The sequence below is a fragment of the Pelophylax lessonae genome, assembly GCF_965119305.1.
Source record: "Pelophylax lessonae genome assembly, chromosome: 4".
Lineage (NCBI taxonomy): Eukaryota > Metazoa > Chordata > Amphibia > Anura > Ranidae > Pelophylax > Pelophylax lessonae.
In genome coordinates, this window is record NC_138771.1 from 505,554,345 (window position 1) to 505,569,457 (window position 15,113).

General features: G+C 44.2%; 1 protein-coding gene across 1 annotated transcript in view; it reads left to right on the forward strand.

Moving 5' to 3' along the window:
• TM7SF3 (transmembrane 7 superfamily member 3) overlaps positions 1–15,113 on the forward strand; it is a 45,088-nt gene that overhangs the window by 12,556 nt on the left and 17,419 nt on the right. The window lies entirely within an intron of this gene.

Sequence of the window (15,113 nt, forward strand, 5' to 3'; positions counted from 1 at the left end):
AACAGTACACGTTTAGGAGATATTTACAGTACCTATAGGTAAGCCTTATCATAGGCCTACCTATAGGTACATTTTGCAGAGGAGGGTTTACTTCCTCCTTAAGAGTTCTCTTTACTGGAACTAAGGGGCCAAGCCCATTCTCTTGAAAAGCAACCCCACGCCATAATCCCCCCCCCCCCCCCCCTCCACCAAATGATTTGGACCAGCGCACAAAGCAAGGTCCATAAAGATATGGATGAGCTAAATAAGAGCGACTAGCAATGGTGCCTGTGTGTCAGAAACTGGCAGCTTCCAGCTCAGCTCTGTCACATAGGTAATTTCCATTTCTCTTCAGGTGATGTTGATAATTTTTTTTTCATTTCTGCCCCCTCTGTGTTTAAAATGTTTTTTTAGGGTCCTTTCACACGGCCGCTCCGTGTGTCCGCAAATCATCCCATCCATTTGCGGATGATTTGCGGACATAATGTAAGTGAATGGCACTGCGGGTGTCAGCGGAATACCATCCGCTGACACCTGATTTTCCTCCTTTCAGTTCTGTTCCGTTTTTACGAATGGAACAGAACCCCATTTATACTTTATGTCCGCATATCATCCGCAAACGGATGGGATGATATGCGGGCACACGGAGCGGATGACAGAAATGTCATCCGCTCCGTGGAAAAAAAAAAAAGTCCCGCAGCGGACCTTTCACACGGAGCGGCCGTGTGAAAGGACCCTTATCATGCCAGTATTTGTATAAATAGTTCAGACACAGCATGAATCAAAATGACATGCATGGGAAATTGAACTTTCTAGGTCTGAGTTTTCCACCCAGAGCCAAGGCGCCCCTTCTGTATTTTCTAATACTCTACCCAGACATTGGGCATGCCGTGTGTATCTTCCACCCAGAGCCCAGAGGCCCCGTCTGCATTGTTCTCTGTTGGCATATTTAGCTGCAATTGTCATATGCATGATGCTGAACATAATTTTATTGCTTCAGTAAAAATCCCACGCCCTTGGAGACTACAAGTGGTTGTGTCAGGACACATTACACAGGCATGGTCCCCTGTTGTCATTGGATCAGGAAGCTGGGCTGGAGCAGTGATATTCAGCTGACTTGAGTTTATGTAGACAGGAAGTTGCTGAAAGCATGGTGAATGTTTAATGATGCAGTGTTTTAGCAATCTAAATGTCCTCCTGTTGTGGACTTTAGGTGTACTACACGTGGATGGGCATGGAACAAAAAGTCACAAATGGAACAGGACAGCCCTAATGATCCACACAAACCGCAGTATAATCCTGACCGGTGGTCTAATCTCTTTTTTTACTCCATCAAAAACTAACATAAAAGTATTTTCCTTAACAAATTCATTCAAGACCATGTTGCAGAAATGAATACACCGCAATGAAAGCCTTAGGAGCAAATCTAAATTTTAGGCCCCGTTCACACTGGTGCGACATGAAAGTCATGCGATTGTGGATCCGACTTTGCCCTACGACTTCGCCCTACAGCTTCGGTCCAACGTTGATCTAACTCTCATGTGACTTTAATGAACAGGATCTGACTTTGAGATGAGTGCAACTTGGGTCTTGAGGAAAAACCCCACGCCCCAAAAAAAAAAATACGCCGTGGGGTTCCCCCGAAAAATCCATATCAGTCTTTTATCCGAGCATGCAGCCTGGCAGGCCAGGAAAAAGGGACTGCAATGACGAGCGAGCATGCAACCCCCCCCCCTTCCCAACCCCACTAGGCTTCAGGACCTCAACACGGGGGTGGGGGTGCTGGGCTCTGCCTTTACCCCAAAGCACCTTGCCCACATGTTGATGGGGACAAGAGCCTCTTCCCCACAATCTTGGGGTGTGGGGGCAGGGGGCTTATCAGAATCTGGAAGCCCCCCTTTAAGAAATGGGGCCCAGAGATCCCACCACCCCATGTGAACGAGCATGGGATACATAGTACCCCTACCCATTCATCCAAAAAAAAAAAACAGTACAGTGTAAGAAAAACAGGAGGCAGTTTTTGACAAGTTCTTTATTAAAAATTAGCAATGTCCCAATGGTAGCTCCAGAGTCAATCAAGATGGCCGTCCCGCTGAAAAAAAAAACACTCCTCCCCCGGTGAGTGCTCCCGCCATTCTGTCAGCTTCGGTGTCTTGACAGTTCGTGTATAACTATGGGGCGTGGCCATGTGGGGACATCACTGGAGACTTAGCCCCTTTGTGACATCACCGACCCATAATGCCCTGGGCTGTGATGTCAAAAAGGAGGTGGGTTCCTGGGTAGATGTCACCCCATGGCCACACCCTATAGTTATATAAGAACGGTCAGACACCGGAGCTGACAAGACGGAGGAAGCCGACATCCGTTGAAGCGTTTTAATTAATTTTTTTATTTTAGTTTGTTTGAAATCTTTATAAATGTATTAAAAAAGGAAAAAATGTATATAAGTATTCATTGCCTTTGCCATGACACTCAAAATTTAGCTCAAGTTCATCCTGTTTCCACTGATAATCCACTGAACTTCATCATCCATAAAGTGAAGAAGTTTGGAACCACCAGGACTCTTTCTAGAGCGGGCCTGGCCAAACTGAGCGTTCAGGGGAGAAGGTCACTCAGACAGAGCTCCAGCATTTCTCTGTGGAGAGAGGAGAACCTTCCAGAAGAACAACCATCTCTGCAGCACAGCTCCATAAATCAGGCCTGTATGCTAGAGTGGCCAGATGGAAGCCACTTTTCAGTTAAAGGCACATGAAGGCGCCCCTGGAGTTTTCCAAACTGCACCTGAAGGTCTCTGACCATGAGAAACAAAATTCTCTGGTCTGATAAAACAAAGATTGAACTCTTTGGCATGAATGGCAAGCATCATGTCTGGAGGAAACCAGGCACTGCTCATCATCTGGCCAATACCATCCCTACAATGAAGCATGGTGGTGGCAGCATCATGCTGTGGAGATGCTTTTCAACAGCAGGAACTGGGAGACTAGTCAGGATTGAGGGAAAGCTGAATGCAGCAATGTATTGAGGAAAACCTGCTCTGGACCTCCACACTGGGGCGAAGGTTCATCTTCGAACAGGACAAGGACCCTAAGCACACAGCCAAGATAACAATGGAGTGGCTACAGGACAACTCTGTGAATGTCCTTCAGTGGCCCAGACTTGAACCTGATTGAATATCTCTGGTGAGATCTGAAAATGGCTGTGCATCAACACTCCTCATCCAACCTGATGGAGCTTGAACGGTCCTGCAAAGAAGAATGGGAGAAACTGCTCAAAAATAGATGTGCCGAACTTGTAGCATAATACTCGAGAGGACTTGAGGCTGTAATTGGTGCCAAAGGTGCTTCAACAAAGTATTGAGCAAAGGCTGTGAATACCTAATTTATATGGGATTTGTTTCCTTTTTTTATTTTTATTAAAATTGCAAAGATTTCAAACAAACTTCTTTGACGTTGTCATTATGGGGTATTGTTTGAGGAAAATAATGAATTGAATCCATTTTTAGAAAAAGGCTGTAGCATGACAAAATACTTTCTGGATGCACGATGGATAGAGAGATAAGATTATATAAATGGAGCGCCCTGTGTAAATTGACAGCGCTATATCAGTACCTGTAATATATAAATAAATAGGCTGCAGTACCCAAGTCCAATCAAACAAGTCTCTTTTTTTCCACAGTCCAGTGAGCAGATAGATGACGCGGGAAACTGCAAAGCTTCAAGTTCTGAATAGTGGTGTCAGCCCCACTGGAATGCAGTTTTATTTTATCCAAACAGCCACTTTGTTATGGCAATAAACCTGCCAAAAGCTTAGTTTGCATGAATTAAACCGAATGCAAGAGCTGACCAGATAAGAGTAAAACCAAAAGCAATGTGTTGGGATCCATACAACCTAGCCTTTCCCTCCACCCTTGAGCTAGCCCCCATTCACACCTGAGCAATTTGTTCCAAAAGCATGACACAATTTCTATTATATTCTACGTTTACCATTTACATCTGCGTGATGTGCTGTTGCTAGTAATACCAAAAAATTACAGACCCTCCTTTGGGGCAGGATCATGTATTTTTGACCCCCTTATACTTTAATAGAAGTACCTGGAAAAATTTGAGTAACATACGTTTTCGTGCTTAACAGCCAGTCTCCTTTTGGACCTGCTTTCTATTGGCCTAAAAACTGCTTACACCTGAAAACATGTAAAAAAACGCATGTTAAAATGTACATCAAAACGCATCAATAATTCCAGGTGCAATTCAAGGCTAGACCTAATACCTAACTAATGGTAGAAACTAGGGATCGACTGATTATCGGCACAGCCGATATATTCGAGGGCCAATATGCACTTTCCCTGATATATCAGAATAGGCCACCAAGGTGGGCGATATTACTGATATTTCGGAAAGTGCTTGTACCAGAGTGATGCCTGCAGCTAGAGGCATCACCCCGATACCGGCGTCAATAGCTGACGGTTGGCTGTCTTGTAATGACAACCGATGCGGCTGAGTAGCCACTCGGCTGCCATTTTTTAAGGAACGGGAGGGGGCATCCGCCTTCCGCGGCTTGCCCGGGTCTCCCATTCCACCGGGAGACCCGGGCAACCAGCCTGCACGGCCCCTGAAGACCTGATCAAAGCCGCATTCGGCTCTGATTGGGTCTAAATGCAAAAACCCGGAAGTGATGTCATGGCATCACTTCCGGGTACCGGTGCCAGATTAAAAAAAATGACAGCATTCAAAACTGCCAAACTTGGCGTTTTTAATGCTTTTAAGTGCAGAGGAGGGGTTTGGGGTCCAAAATATCAGTATCGGCAATTAAAAAAAATATTGGTTGATTCCTAGTAGAAATGTTCCCTTTCATAGCCATTTGTGTACTACTGTGATAATCTCTTTGACTGGTTACAGTGATCATTGGGTACAGTTGGAGCCAATCACAGTGCATCTGTACCATATGATGGCTGTGACCAATCACAGCCATCACAATAGTACATCCTGTGAATGAATGGATGCCAATCCATAAAAAGGACTGCTTATAACAGTGATCACTGTTCTAGGTAATCATAGTGTAAAAAAAAAAAAGAAAATCCTGATCACTTCCCCAGAGTAGTACAGTGTCGCTGTGGTCACAGTATGCAAAATAAAAATAAAAATTTGAAAAAAGAACAAAAATCTAAATTAAAATGGTAAAAAAAAGTGTTCACAAAACACTGTGGTGATTAAATTCCACCAAAAGAAAGCGCTATCTGTTCCAAAAACTGATAAAAACTTAATTTGGGTACAGTGTTGTACTGACGTTCACCTCTCCGGTGGAGATAATTTGGCCTGATATAATTGTCATTCAAAGTATGACAGCACTGAAATCTGAAAATAGGCCTGAGCAGAAAAGGGGTGAAAGTGTCTGGTGTTGAGGTGGTTAAGCATGACTGAAGGCAAAACTTCTCTCTTTCTTTCTTTTTTGTGTGTGTGAAAATTAACAAATCTTGGTTGCGGTCAATGGTGTGTGTGCGTGTGGATATGTGTGTGTGTGTGTGTATACACTGCTCAAAAAAATTAATGGAAGACTTTGAAAATACATCAGATCTCAATGGGGAAAAAATATCATGCTCGATGCCTATACTGTTATGGACTGGGTAATGTGTTTGAAATTAAAGGATGCCATATCATTTGATGGAAATGAAAATAATCAACCTACAAAGGGCTGAATTCAGACACCCCAAAAATCAAAGGGAAAAATTATGCAGCAGGCTAGTCCATTTTGCTGAAATTAAATTGCAACAACTCAAAATGGTACTCCGTAGTTTTTATGGCCTCCACATGCTTGTATGCATGCCTGACCACATCGGGGCATGCTCCTATTTAGACGACGGATGGTGTCCTGAAGTATTTCCTCCCAGATCTGGACCAGGGCATTCTTGAGCTCCTGAACAGACTGAGGTGCAACCTGGCGGGATCGGATGGACCAAAACCGAATGTCCCAGAGATGTTCTTTAGGATTTAGGTCAGGCGAGTGTTGGGGCCATTCAATGGTATCAGTTCCTTCATTCTCCAGGAACTGGCTGCATACTCTAGCCACATAAGGTCAGGCATTGTCGTGCACCAGGAGGAACCCAGCACCCACTTCACCAGCGTTGGGTTTGACAATGGGTCCTAGGATTTCATCCTGATTTCCTAATGGCAATCAGGGTGTCATTGTCTAGCCTGTAGAGGTCTGTGCATCCCTCCATGGATATGCCTCCCCAGACCATCACTGACCCACCACCAAACCAGTCATGCTGAATGATGTTACAGGCAGGATAAAATTCTCCATGGCTTCTCCAGACCCTTTCACATCTTTCACATGTGCTCAGGGTGAACCTGCTCTCATCTGTAAAAAGCACAAGGCACCAGTGGCAGACTTGCCAATGCTGGTGTTTAATGGCAAATGCCAATGGAGCTCCACGGTGCCGGGCAGTGAGCACAGGGCCCACTAGAGCAGTGTTTCTCAACTCCGGTCCTCAGGGCACACGAACAGGCCAGGTTTGCAAGAAAACTGAAATACATCACAGGTGATATAATTTGCTGCTCAGTCATTGCAGTATTCTAGTCTGCATCTCCCCAAGGTAATACCTAAAATCTGGCCTGTTAGTGTGCCCTGAGGACCGGAGTTGAGAAACACTGCACTAGAGGATGTCTGGCCCTTAGGCCACCCTCAGACATTCACGCAAGTGGCCTGCTCGAGGTCCTTTCTGTGTACAAAGAAACAGATATCAGTCCTGATTGGTTAAAGACCTTCTACGGCCTGTCTAGCTCTTCTAGAGTAACTGCCTGTCTCGTGGAATCTCCTCCATGCTCTTGAGACTGCTGGGAGAGACAGCAAACCTTCTAACAATGACATGTGTTGATGTGCCATCCTGGAGGAGTTGGACTGCCAGTGCAACCTCTATAGCAGGGCTTGACAAATTTGCTTTGAATTTAGGAGCCAGCTAAAAAGGTTAGGAGTTGGGCATGCTTCTGGGTGGGGGGGGGGGGGGGGTTCACACTGGGTGGTTTAAGGGAATGCATGTCCCTTTGGGGCTTTTGGGTATGGGGGACTTGAAACTTGAAGTTGTTGGGGCTGAGGTTTTTGATGTGTGTGCTGTGTAGCATGCTCCGTGGCCTGTGGCCTCCCTGCTTGTCTATAGCGCATGCATTGGGACTGGCGGGAAGGAGGAGGGGTGGGCCACGGTGCACATGGATTGGCTAAAGGAGAGGGGGGTGTGGTGGGGGCTTTTCTGCACAGTGGTGGTGGGTCTGCTGGTTTAGGGGGCGCAGGGTGCCAGTGTGTGTGGAGAGCAACTTTCCTCGCTGCAGTGATGTGACAAGGTCATTAGGTGCCCAGGGTGAAAATGCCAAACTGGGCCACCCCCTTCTTAAGCATTTTTTTGTACATCATAAACTATACTTAAAATCCAAACCATTGGGTTGGTTTCAGAGGCATGATAGGTTTAGCTGCACCCTCAAATACTACATGCTGCAGCTTCAGCATCTTGCTCAGTCTACACAGGACTTCATTAGGAACAAAACGGAGCTCTAAGTTGTATACATGACTTGAAGTCTTAATTTCATTAACGCCAAAGCAGCTGAAAATGATTAACAACCCCCCCCCCCCGCTACTTAACTGACCAGATCCATTTCCCAGGAGTTTAACTTCATGCTTTACCCTGATTAAAAAGTATTCCTTTTATTTTTTGAGGTGTGTGTGTGTGTGTGTGTGTGTGTGTGTGTGTGTGTCTCCACAGGGCCGAGTGCAAAAACCGTTAAACTTTCTATTCTCAGCAAACAAATCAAAATATGGCTTCCAGCAGCACAAAACACAAAAAAATAAAAAGGCACATACAGTTTGTGGATAGATCTTCACCCCAAGGTTTTAACAGTCCTTGTTAGATCTTGTTTTTGCAGACTCACAGCTCTCCAAGACAGGTGTATTCACCAACTTCCCACCCCACCCACCTACCTACCTACCTACCTACCTATCACTATTTCCTGTCTTTAAAGGGCTGCTTCCTGGAGGTTCTTAACCCTGTGTGTGCTGGAATCCCTGTAGTCAGTGTGGAGACCCTTTCCCATTTCCAAGCCTCTGAAAATCCGGGTCCCAAATATCTCTCCATTAACACAGAGAACTGTGAGTCAGTCTTCTCCTGATTAATGCTATTCCCAGGAATTCCTCACCCATCCTGGGTGACCCCCCTGAATACTACCACACTTCCCTTTTTAAAGGAACCATAACCCAAATATTGGTGCTATATAGCACCCGCCCAGGACCCAACCTTGGCATCCTGCACTCTATCGATCATATACAGTGGGTACGGAAAGTATTCAGACCCCCTTAAATTTTTCACTCTTTGTTATATTGCAGCCATTTGCTAAAATCATTTAAGTTCATTCTTCTTCCTCATAAATGTACACACAGCACCCCATACCGACAGAAAAACACAGAATTGTTGACATTGTTGCATATTTATTAAAAAAGAAAAACTGAAATATCACATGGTCCTAAGTATTCAGACCCTTTGCTGTGACACTCATATATTTAACTTTCCATTTCTTCTGATCATCCTTGAGATGGTTCTACACCTTCATTTGAGTCCAGCTGTGTTTGATTATACTGATTGGACTTGGTTAGGAAAGCCACACACCTGTCTATATAAGACCTTCCAGATCACAATGCATGTCAGAGCAAATGAGAATCATGAGGTCAAAGGAACTGCCTGAAGAGCTCAGAGACAGAATTGTGGCAAGGCACAGATCTGGCCAAGGTTACAAAAAGATTTCTGCTGCACTTAAGGTTCCTAAGAGCACAGTGGCCTCCATAATCCTCAAATGGAAGACGTTTGGGACGACCAGAACCCTTCCTAGTGCTGGCCTTCCGGCCAAACTGAGCTATCGGGGGAGAAGAGCCTTGGTGAGAGAGGTAAAGAAGAACCCAAAGATCCCTGTGGCTGAGCTCCAGAGATGCAGTCAGGAGATGGGAGAAAGTTGTAGAAAGTCAACCATCACTGCAGCCCTCCACCAGTCGGGGCTTTATGGCAGAGTGGCCCGACGGAAGCCTCTCCTCAGTGTAAGACACATGAAAGCCCGCATGGAGTTTGCTAAAAAACACTTGAAGGACTCCAAGATGGTGAGAAATCAGATTCTCTGGTCTGATGAGACCAAAATAGAACTTTTTGGCCTTAATTCTAAGCGGTATGTGTGGAGAAAACCAGGCACTGCTCATCACCTGTCCAATACAGTCCCAACAGTGAAGCATGGTGGTGGCAGCATCATGCTGTGGGGGTGTTTTTCAGCTGCAGGGACAGGACGACTGGTTGCAATCGAGGGAAAGATGAATGCGGCCAAGTACAGGGATATCCTGGACAAAAACCTTCTCCAGAGTGCTCTGGACCTCAGACTGGGCCGAAGGTTTACCTTCCAACAAGACAATGACCCTAAGCACACAGCTAAAATAATGGAGTGGCTTCACAACAACTCCGTGACTGTTCTTGAATGGCCCAGCCAGAGCCCTGACTTAAACCCAATTGAGCATCTCTGGAGAGACCTAAAAATGGCTGTCCACCAACGTTTACCATCCAACCTGACAGAACTGGAGAGGATCTGCAAGGAGGAATGGCAGAGGATCCCCAAATCCAGGTGTGAAAGACTTGTTGCATCTTTCCCAAAAAGACTCCTGGCTGTATTAGATCAAAAGGGGGCTTCTACTAAATACTGAGCAAAGGGTCTGAATACTTAGGACCATGTGATATTTCAGTTTTTCTTTTTTAATAAATCTGCAACAATGTCAACAATTCTGTGTTTTTCTGTCAGTATGGGGTGCTATGTGTACATTCATGAGGAAGAAGAATGAACTTAAATGATTTTAGCAAATGGCTGCAATATAACAAAGAGTGAAAAATTTAAGGGGGTCTGAATACTTTCTGTACCCACTGTATAATGTATATATCTATGTATGTATTATATTCTCATCAGTTCCTACCCTCAAGAAGCTTACAATAGCTAAGGGTCCCTAACTTGCATGCATGCATGCATACATACATATGCATGTTAGGGTCAATTTAGACAGCAGTGAATTAACCGATCAGCATGTCTTTGTAAAGTGGGAAGAAACCAGAGTTTTTAGTGTTTAAATAGTGGGTATTCCAGTATTGATGTATCAGTTGTTGTGCTGCACTGCATACATTTTATGTTTTTCTGTTTCTTGTAGCTGCATAACAGGAAAAGCTTCTTTTTTTTTTTTTTCTGCTGCGTCAGCAGTTGAAGTGCTTTGGGTTCCTCATGGAATTCTGTTTCAATTTCATCATCTAAACTTTGTTCTGAGGGTGATGGAGTACATTGATTGGTGAATCTGTAACCAGCATTCATTCTGGTTAAAGTAGCAATGCTTCTAATAGTAATTTCCCAATTCTTGTTCTTTTCAGTATTATCCATGTTTATTTGATGGTTATTCATTTTCTTGTGTGTTTTTTTTTTTTTTTTAATTATTTTGGTTCATAATTTTTCCAATAAAAAAAGAGGCTGATATTCGGTGAAATGTAGGGCCCATTCAAACTAGGTACAGTGAGACTGCGTTGAGCAGCCATTCTGGCGCAGTCTCACCACAAGATAAGGCTTATCTCCTATGTGGTCGGTTCACAGCACCAAGTTGCGGGGGTGTGCAAGCTGTGTGTTCTGAAAAAATGTATGGCTGGCTATACTTTATTCCCAGAGCAATTTAGTGCAAGGTTGTCCACCGCACAATGGTTAATAGAATTTATTGAAATGTCACAGTATGTTCGATCACAGTTTGTAAAAAAAAAAAAAAAAAAAGTGAACGATGTAATGTGCCACTATCAGCGCATCGGTACTGCAGTTATCCCACTGCTCGGCAATCACTGTATTGCAGTTCAGCAGCAGGTAGTGTGTAGACCCTTAGGTACTTTGGATGTATTTTTTTTGGCAGAAACCAGATCTGCATATAAATAGCAAGGAATTCCTTTTACCCCTGTTTTTGTGAATACAGCTGTAGCATCCTCCTAGGTAGGTGCTAGAGAGTGCATAGTTTTTGGGTTTCCCTGCTTAACGGGAGGACTGTCAGGCAAATTTAGCTCCTCTCTGCCTAAGAGGGAGCAGTGATTTATTGTTAGGGTATGCTCGGTGTGATCAGATGCTGCTTATGTTTTCTACCTGTTTCACACTGACCCAATAGGAAGGGGCATATTGGACAGTGGGAGGAAACCTGACAAATAGGAGCATGAATGTAGATACTGCCCTGGCCCTCAAGGCATGCTGGGTGACTGTATTTATACCAAGAGAGCACGTGTGCCCTGGGTCTTCGGTTGGAGAGCAGGGTCCAGGAGGAAGGGAGGGGGGGTCGCTGCCCCTCCTCCTGTACAGACTGAAATGCGGCCTCAGGTAGTCAATCTGAGGGCTAGAGTCGCAGAAGCTGCAACCCAGATGTCCTGCAGAGTTGACTAGGAGGGAGACAAACCTAGAAGAATCAGTTTCTGGCTACTGTAAGTACAGCTCTACGTCTAGGGGTCTGTTCTGTGAGGGCCATCCCTTCAAGCTAGTAAAGTCTTTAGATAGGGTGCCAGATAAAGGGGATAGTTAGTTAGTGTCCTGACGAATCAGAGTTCATTGAGTCTGTTACCAGAGAAAGCAAACTACAACAGAGTCTGCTATTCTGTTCAAGCAAGTGAGTCCAAGTGAGAGTTGTCCTCCTCTGTACATAGTTCAAGTTTGTACCCCACTAATCCCTTCTCCTATCCAACGCTCTATCTTGGCCTAGGCCAACATGGCCCAGGCCTAGGGCTGCACTTTGTAGGTCGGGCGACAAAATAAAAAAAAAAACAGCCTCCTTCTGGCTCCAGCACGAGAAGAGTCCCCACCGCTTGCGCTACACTTTTACTTTTAGTGTAGCGCCAGTCTTACTCAGTCGGACTGAGCCTGGTTGCAGGGCCTAGGAGGCAAATCGGTCTGACGCCCCCATATGTGGACGCACTGCTGCCAGTTTGATAATACTGGCTGGTGGCCGATGACTGGTCTTACGTTTAGACAGACCATTATCCGCACCTAATACAACATGCAGCCGCCAATACTAGTAAGTGTGGCACTGGCAGCAGGTCTTAGCAGCCTAATGCTCCGCCTACCCTCCTCTGCGGCATACCGGGCTTTTTTAGTCTTCTGGATGAGAAGTAAAGCTGGAACATATACTTTTTTTGCAACCTGCTGATTTGTCTTAGGTTTTTCTCTATAGGAACATCTTAATGCCAGGTAATCCTGTTTTATTTAGCAAATTGTATTGTATTTAAACATACGCAGGGAAAAGATCTTTCAGTCTGTGTGTTGACATATTTGTGGGTAATTTCTGGCTTGATTGAGTCCTAATGCTTTGACTATTAAACTGGTTTGTGAATGTCACATGACCACCTTCAAATGGAACTGTAGTTAGTTAAGTCCCCATCCCCAGTGTTCCTCCCGGGATAAGTGGCACTGATAGCCAAGAGCGGTACCTGTGTTGTCAGATCAGCATTGTATGTCCAATAATTTACAAATATGGATTTAGCCCAACCCTATCTGCTGGCCCAATGTGATGTCATTTTGGGGTGTTTTAGCAGGTGAATATGAGCACTTCCACTACTGGAAGTGTTTTTGTTATCACTGAGCACTGGCATTTATTTGTTCTGACATCAGTTTGAGATGTTTCAGCGACCATTCAGAATTCATTGACAGGTGCACTTGACCTCCTTCCGACCTGCATTTACCTGTGCTTTATGCAGATTTTGCATTCCAATAGTCTTGCATAGGTATGGAAAACCTACTTGAAGCAAGCAAAAGCCTCTCAAAAGGGGGTGTGGTTTGCAGATGACAGAGGGCTTAAACAGGAAGGGGTGTTGTCTTGGCAGGAAGGGGTGGATTATATTTAAATTAAGGGGTGCACGAGTTTAGTCAGGCCTAGGGCAGAACAAAACCTAAATACACCACTGCTCCTATCCAAGTTCTACCAATAAATATAAAAAAAAAAAAAAAAATCCCTTAGGGTCCTTGTTCCGCTCAGTGACTTTTTTTTTTTTTTTTTTTTTATGGACACGGATGCACTTTTGGAGGGTCCGTTCCGTATGTCCGTTTTTCATCCATCTGTTTGCAGATTAAAAACAGACATAATGTATGTCTATGACACCACTGACATCCGTTTTTGCATCCGTTCCGTTTTTTAAATGGAAGAAAAATAGGGTTCTCTTCCGTCTCAAAAAAACGGAACTGAACAGAATGGACGCAAAACGGATGCATGGGGGGACCGTTCAGATCCACCAAAAAACCGGACAGGCGGATCTGAACGGTCTGCCTGTGTGAAAGAGCCCTTAGACTGGTTATTGGATAACAAGCGGGTGAGTGTGCACCTGGTCATGTAAAAATAGGCAGGCATCTGGCTGCAGGATAATCAGAGGTAGGCCCAGGGAAATCTAAACTTGGCTACCTCTATGGGGGAAAGTGCTACACGGCTGTCAAAGTTGGCACATTTGTAAATATGTAATGAAGACACAGCTTTTCAAATCTGAAAAATTGAATCTCCTTCCAAAACTAACACATACATGATTTTAACCCATATAAATATTCCAGGCTGAAAGTTAAAATAATTATGTACTGTATTGTTGAATTTGGCTTTATTAGTGCTTAGATAGCTGTGTTAGATACAGTGTATTTTCTGTTTCAATATTTTTATTGAAGGATTTCATAGAGTAGAAAAATAACAATGTAGATAATTGAATAATACAAAGTTTTAACACCACACTGAAGTGCTTGTATACTTACGATAGTGTATTTTTATATTCATTTTCTTTGTCGGTTCTATGTTGGAAGATTTGAAGTGTTAGCTATCTCGGTTCCCCATCTTCCTCGTGTTGCATTTTAGCTTTTTGAGAAGTTTTAGGCTTCCTGCTAAGTTCTGTGGTTTGAGTACTAATTTCAAACGGACACAATTCTTTTCAGACACAGATGTATATAAACAATACAATTATTATGGACCTGATTAATCTTCAAATGAAGTTCTTTATACTGAACTGTGCATAACATAACATGAGGATAAAATGAAACTGCTTGAAAACGCTGTGTGGTGTTTAATGTTCTAAAAAAATGCTCTTGGCAGGCAATGGCAAAGAGAGAAGCAAACAGGACTGTCAGTGTCTCATATTCCTTTATATTTAAAGACACAGATCTGGTCCTTGAAAGAAAACAGCACTCTCCTACAATTGAAGAGGAAGTATACTCCTGTATCCTCAGCCTACCTCTGTCCCAGTGCTGCAGCCTCCAAAAGACTCTTCATCACTTGAGTCTTCAGGGACTGTTGGATGCCTGTGCCCCCCACTATGCGCTGTGGTTTAACCCAGGGCTCGACAAATCCCAGACGCCAGGTCGCTGCGACAGCTAGAAAATGTGTCCTGGTGCTTGAGCTTTTGTCAACCCCCTCAATGTTACAGGGATGCACAATTTGCATCACCCAACGCCAGGGACATGTAGGTATTTTTTTTTTTCTACATTTAGCCCTGCTACGGGCAAGCAACAGTGCTCACTGGTCAGGTAGAAGCATTTGGCGGCTCTGCTTCCACACAGGCGGGTAAAGTTCCCAACCAAAACCAACCTGCACTGCATTACATTCAGTGGAACGCAGGGGAGACATGCAGGGTCTCATTAAAGATAGCCTGCCACCTAAAAATCAACACACAGGGGACTTTGTGATAAAAATAAAAAAAAAACTTATATTTATTTTACATTGTAAAAAATGTGTTGAACACCATTGATTGCGATACACATGTTAAATATCGCTGTGCACAGGCACAGACTGGCTCCTAACTTTTTTAGCTGCCTCCTAGAATCAAAGCCAAATTGGCATCCCTGGTCTAATCCTCCACCCCAACACACACATCACTGCTGTTTTCTGTGGTGACAAAGGGGTTGGAGAATGGAAACATGGCATGTGGTGGGACATGGCGGCATCTGACACTTTTGTAAGCTTCAAATGCTTAAGAGTCTCAAGGAGACCCTGTTGGGTCCCTAAACAAATGCAAACTTGACGACGCATTCATAAAAGTTGTGTTTTTTTTGTTTTTGAGTTGGGGAAGGCTTGAACGGCTGTTGGATTTTTAATTTTTTTTG